We start from the raw sequence: 6,574 nt of genomic DNA, 5'->3' as shown, positions 1-6,574 counted from the left end.
GAACTTGCATCATGTTTCTTTGACTTATCTCTTATTTGGCACATCTTCTAATTCCCTCCCATTTCTGAGTGTAACTGCATTAACTTAAGGGTTCTTCTCTGTATCACTGGGAAGGGCGCCTGCATGCCTAGTATTTTGATTTGACGCTAACTGCCCCATTTGTCTCTCAAGATTTCTGAAATCAGTCCTGAATTGTTGATTATCAAGCAACAACTTCTTCAACAAGTCATTCGTACTCTCTTCTATTTGTTGGGGTGCTTCTGAGGTTGATTAAAATTTCCTTGGGGCCTATAATAATTCTAAGTCGTCTAATTTCCACCACAAGAGAAGTTAGGATGATTCTTCCAATTTGGATTGTAAGTGTTCCCATATTGTGCAAGCTGATTTATCAGACCTCCACTCTGTTGCCCCACATAATAGATAGATTCAGTATTCGTGGGGCGCATGTCACTCGTGTGACTGTCACCACATAAGTCGCAGCAAGTAGACATCTGTTGTACATGTTGCATCTGTTGTGTTTGATGCATTGTCATTCTATTCATCTTATTTGCAATTTTGCTATATCTGCTCTCATGGCTGAGAAGTCATCAAACACAATTACACCGGCTGCTTTCTGTTTAAATGCTCTTCGTGATTCCCCATCTCCTTGCCAATTATGATCATTAGCAGTGAAGTTATTTAGTAGGAGCAGGATTTCACTATACGGCCTCGCCATGCAACTACCCCCACAAGCTGAGTCAAGATTCATCTTTGATGTCTCGCCTAACCCATCAACAAAAGTGTGACCCAACACCTCATCAGTCTGACAGTGATGTGGGCAGTCTCTGAGTAGCTTCTTCTATCTTTCCCAAGCTTGACGAAGAGTCTCACCATCCCATTGTTGGAACCCAAGAATCTAGCTCCTTAGTGACTTTGTCTTCTTAGTGGGAAAAAACTTGATTAAGAATTTTCTTGCTAGATCATCCCAAGTGTGGATCGAGTTCGCAGGCTTCTTTTGCAACCATTCTTTAGCTTCCCCCAGCACTGAAAAGGGAAACAGTGAAAACCTCGTAATCCTTGGAAACGTTCGGATAATTGTAAGTATCCGTAATTTCCAGGAAGTTCTGAGTGTGCCACTGTGGGTCTTCATGAGATAGACCCACATATTGCCCTGTGGACTGAATCAGTTGTACCATGTACTGTTTGAGTTCGAAGTGACATGTGATATCAAGCTTCACAATAGCCTGCGTCATATTAGCAAGAGTGGGACTTGCGGCTTCTATCACCAGACGCTCTTCATTACGTGCCATTTCTAGTGGTTGTGGTTGAACTACGATGTCCATATTTCTTTCTATTCTAGTTCTAGCTTCGACTTCCCTCCTCACCCTGTAAAGTGTTCATTCAATTTCAAGATCAAGAGGAAGGAGGTTGTTTGTGCTTCTACTCCTCCGCATTCAAAAGAAGAGCCTGCGTTAACACAAACAAGCAAACTGAAATTTATAACTTGAACAAATAACTAATAAAAGCTTAACTCAGTCAAGTAGCTAATTTCTAAGTCCCTGGCAACGGCGCCAAAAATGTGTTGCGACCAAACACACGCATGCAAGTATACGTGGTCATCAAGTAATAGAGTAGTGAGTAGAGTATCGTTCCCATGAAAACTTATGATTAACTTTTGACTGATTCAAACTCAAACAACTTATCAATTCAAGAGATTTCTCAAAAAATGTGCAAGTGACTAATTTACTACCTAAGAAACTATCTAGCAATGAAATAACTAGAGATCAACCACAACACTTAAGTAATTTCGGATAAAAATCAGTAGGATAGAATATTCCAGGGTTATAGGCTAGCTAACAATCTTGTTGATTTCTTGGCTTAAAATGAATAATTAATTTATCTGGATTGTTGATTGACAGGGTTGATATTACTCATAAGAATCTGTCGAGTTCTTACTTACCTATTCAAGCTAACTTAATGCCTATATATCTATGGAATTAATACTAACAAGAATGTATTTACACTTCCTATATTTCAACCAAGCAAAGTAATTAGGTATATTTCTATCCTAATTGCGAATCTGTTCCCTGATGTCCAGGTTCAAGAACTTGCTCAATCTAATCCTATATGCAATCTAGAATTTTCACTTTCGAGTTTAACTCTAGATTCGTAGATAGTATTTCACTGTTTGCTACGCAACAAAATAATTAAGAACAGAATTAAATAAACAACCCAATATGATAAAATCAAACTCATCAATTTATACTTCAAATGTCAACATTCGTGTAGCACCCATGACCCTAAAATAATAGGGTTCTTAGCCACTCATGTTCATTCAATCATCCAAAATAATATTTTCGAACATAAAATTAATGAACACTAGAAGAAGAATGGAAGAATTGATCAAATCTGTGCTCCCGAGTGTTTCATACTTTTGTTTCTCTCTCAAAGTGAAGTCTTCCTCCTCAAAATAGGTTTAGGTTGGCTTTTATATGAGTTGGGGGCATCTTGGGTTCGAAATAACCAAGTCCCAGTCGAAATCGGACACCTTTACGTCTTGAGCGCTCTGCCCTGGGGCGCTGGCCCTGGCGTTTAAGAATATAAGATGAAGAAGAAGGTAGAGACGCTGACGAATGACTCAAGTATTGACTGCTCGCCTCTTGGACCTGATTATCTTCTTCATCCTCGCTAATAATTTCTTCCATTTTCTCACAATGTGCCATCGCAACATGTTCAAGGTTCTGGAGATTTTGCCACAACCATCAAGGAAACATCACTTTGATTTGGCAACAATATAATGTTCAATCCTTAACTTCTTTAAGTTTGAAAAGGATCCATGTGAAAGAGTTGTAAAAGATGTTTCATCATCAGGTTTGATCTCAATAAGGCTAATAATATCCTTCAAATTGTACAGTTCCAAAGTCTCCAGACTCTGGAGGGATGAGTCACAGCAAGACCTAAGTCCCTTTTGCAATTAATTATTGGAAATTGGAGGAAGAACATGGTAATCTGAGTATGCACTATATACCGTCACAAGAAACAATTTTGACTATGTTCAAGTCAGTCAAATTGATCATGGAGGGGAGGGCATTGAAGAAGCTACCACCCAAACTTATGAAGTCACACCATGACGTTTCAAGCCTTTGCATGTCCTTTGGTAACATGATTACAACTTCTGACTGTTCCCTTGGGGTTGCATTACATTTCCACCCTTAAGGTAGCTGTTGAGAATAATGATGTAATTTAGTCTTTTTGCTAGTTACGTAGTTCTTACACTCTCATGTATATAATGGTACTTTCACTTAGAATTTAATCAGATTTCTGATTCCAGAAGTTTCATCTCATCTTCCTCTCATTCTCTCTTTCAACACTGATGGCGTGAGGGTCAAATCTACATCTCCATTAAAGCTCATCTTGAGCTCAAATTACTGTTTCATTCAGAAATCTAATATGGTATGAGAGCCGCTTATAGGTTTATATTCATCCTCTTGATTGTTCTCGATTTTAATTCTTCATTCTGCAATTTGATTAAGTTCGCACATGCAAGTTTCGATTTGTTCTAGATTTGAATCATCGTGTATCTACCGGTGTTGATTTTATATCCACACTCAGTTCTCTAGATTTTACATTTGCAGTCGATTTAATCTCATCTTTCATTCCTTTAATTTCTGAGAAAATTGAAATGTTTCGATAATGAATATCCTTGACGATGATGAACAGTCCATACAATCTATGGCTGATTCGACCAATCAGCTAACTGTTGACACTAGTAGTCCATTTTATATGCATCCATATGATAGTCCAAAAGCAATAGTACATGTACCTTTCAATGGCTTTGGGTATCGTTCATGGAGAAGAGGTGTAGTGTGAGCCCTATCAGTGAAAAATAAGTTACGGTTTATCAATGGAGAATACAAAAATTAGATCCAGACTCATCGAAATATCGAGTTTGGGAAAGGTGTGATGACAAGGAAATCGCAGACAATGTCGAGTATGTGAGTGATGTAGTTGAGTTATGGAGAGAATGAGACGACCGATATGACCAAACTAATAGAACAAGAACAAAACTATATCAAATTCAAAAGGAAATCAATGATCTGTCGCAAGAAAATCTCATCACTAGTTATTATACCAGAATGAAGAAACTGTGGGAGGAACTCAACACTCTGATTGCCAAATCTCACTGTACTTGTAATTGCACATGTGATGCGGAGCCAAGGAAAGTATGCACAAAGCTGAGCAAGACAGGATATTGATACAGTTTCTTATGGGGTTAAACGAGACATACATTGTATTTCGAGGTAGCATCCTCATGATGAATCCACTTCCTTCAATTGCACAACATTATCATTGTTAATTCATGAGGAAAGGCAGAGAGAAATCAAGCCAAGCAATCATCGAATTTTTGAATCCACAACATTGAACGTAAACACAGGCAAACCAAATTCCTTCAGGACCAACTACTCTGCCAGTAACAATCATAATAATTGGACCAGACCTTTCTGTGATAACTACAAGAGACCACACACCAAAGAGAAATACTATAAACTACATCAATATCCTCAGAATCTCAATCAAAACCAAAATCTAAACATAAGCCACAATCAATTGCCTCATTTCAACCAAAATCTTTCCCCCCAGCTACTCCTAAATTCTCGATTTTCTACAAATTTTTAAAATCAGACAGATTGAACATCTTACCCCCCAAAATCTTCAAGTTGTTTCATCCTCTCTAGATCCACTGTTCGTGTATCAGACGGAGTCATAAGTCGCTGGAGATGAGACATGCGTTGTTTCATCTTTGACAAGTTTGACATATTGAAACTAGGGTTGGCAAACAGAATAAAATGGGTAATGTAAAAATGAATAAATTATCCGGTCTTACCCATATTTAATACAGATAAAAAATGGGTTAACCATCAGATAATATGGATATCCATATTATCCATGGCTTTATGAATATGATCACTTTTGGGAGAATTCTTAATCTCCCAAACCTGAGAAAACCCCAATTTAAGGCTTTACAAATATAAAAGTTAAACCGATTAGTTCTCTATTGGTTATCCATTTCCTAAGTGAATAATATGATTTTTATCCATATTTGACCCGTTTTTAAAAAGTTCATTATCCAGTCCATATTGTAATGGATAATATGAGGGGATAATTATTTTCTTTTAGTCATTTTGCCACTACTAATTGAGAGTATCATAAAAGTAAATGGGTTAGAAAGAATAAAAATAATTTTCAATGAACAATTTATTTGTTTTAAAAAAATTCAGACAACTAATTAAGAAGCTGGTATATGAATAGCAAGAATTATACTGTATATGAATAAATACAAAGAGATCTATTCGGTATGGGAAAAGAAAAGTATTTTATTATTGTAACGACCCGGCCGATCATTTTAAAAGTATTAGCCCCAAACCCATATTTATTGCTCCCTCTATTTTAATTTGGGATTTTGTGACTTGCCTGAAGGATTTGTTTTTGGTTTCGGAGTGAAATGAGACACTTAGTCCCTAAAATGGAAGTTAAGTCGTAGGAATCGATCGTAGTTTGAGTTGTATGAAGACGACTTTAGAATGCTGTATTGACGGTTCCAATAGCCTCGTAGAGTTATTTTGGTCTTAGGAGCGTGTTTGGATGTTGACTTGGAGGTCCGTAGATCATTTTAGCGTCAATTGGTGAAAGTTGTAAAATGGGATGATTTTTTGCAAAGTTTGACTGGGAGTGGACTTTTTGATATCGGGGTTAGATTCAGATTTTGGAAGTTGGAGTAGGTCTGTAATGTCAATTATGACTTGTGTGCAAAATTTGAGGTCAATCGGACTTGATTTGATAGGTTTCAGCATCGGTTGTAGAAGTTTGAAGTTTCAAAGTTCATTAAGCTTGAATTGGGGTGCATTTCATATTTTTTGCGTTGTTTGATGTGATTTGAAGGCTCAACTAAGTTCGTACGATGTTTTAGGACTTGTTGGTAGGTTTGGTTGAGGTCCCTGGGGCCTCGGGTGGATTCCGGATGGTTAACGGACTAGAATTGGACTTGTGAGGATTGCTGAAGCTGGGCATCATCTGGTGTAATCGAACATGCGGAGCCCCCATCGCAAGTGCAAGATCGAAAAAGTGAGAAATGGGGCGCAGGTGCGGTATGGAAGGAAAAGGCTAGAGATCACAGGTGCGATGTGGAGATCGCAGAAGCGGAGTCGCTCCTGCGGAAGATGGAACGCAGAAGCGGAAGGCCAGGAAGGCCATTGATCGCAGAAGCGGGCGCGCAGGTGCGGCCCTTTTGCTCGTAGAAGCGGGATTTTGGACATAAGTAAAGTCTGCACCTACGATGGTTTTCCACAGGTGCGGAGCCGCAGATGCGGGGGATCCCTCGCAGAAACGAAATCGCTGGGCAGAAAAGGGAAAATTTTGAGGGTTTGATCCCATTTTCATTTTGGGACTTGGAGAGCTCGGATTGAGGCAAAACTTGAGGGGTTTTCAGAAGACAATATTTGGGTAAGGATTCTACTCTTATTTTGGATTAATATCCACTGATCTATCATTAATTTCATCATTTCATTAAGGATTTGGGTTGAGAAATTTGGGAAAA

At 38.3% G+C, this 6,574-nt stretch overlaps 1 non-coding gene across 1 annotated transcript; it reads left to right on the top strand.

The window, feature by feature from the left end:
• Nucleotides 1-803: 803 nt before the first annotated feature.
• LOC142172235 (small nucleolar RNA R71) lies at nucleotides 804-910 on the top strand. Its single transcript, XR_012701609.1, has one exon. It is a non-coding gene; the product is annotated as a small nucleolar RNA R71 (small nucleolar RNA).
• The last annotated feature ends 5,664 nt before the right edge of the window (nucleotides 911-6,574 follow it).

Source organism: Nicotiana tabacum, chromosome 17 (genome assembly GCF_000715075.1).
Source record: "Nicotiana tabacum cultivar K326 chromosome 17, ASM71507v2, whole genome shotgun sequence".
Classification (NCBI taxonomy): domain Eukaryota; kingdom Viridiplantae; phylum Streptophyta; class Magnoliopsida; order Solanales; family Solanaceae; genus Nicotiana; species Nicotiana tabacum.
Note: the sequence above shows the minus strand (reverse complement) of the source record. Positions and strands in the feature narration are given on the sequence as shown.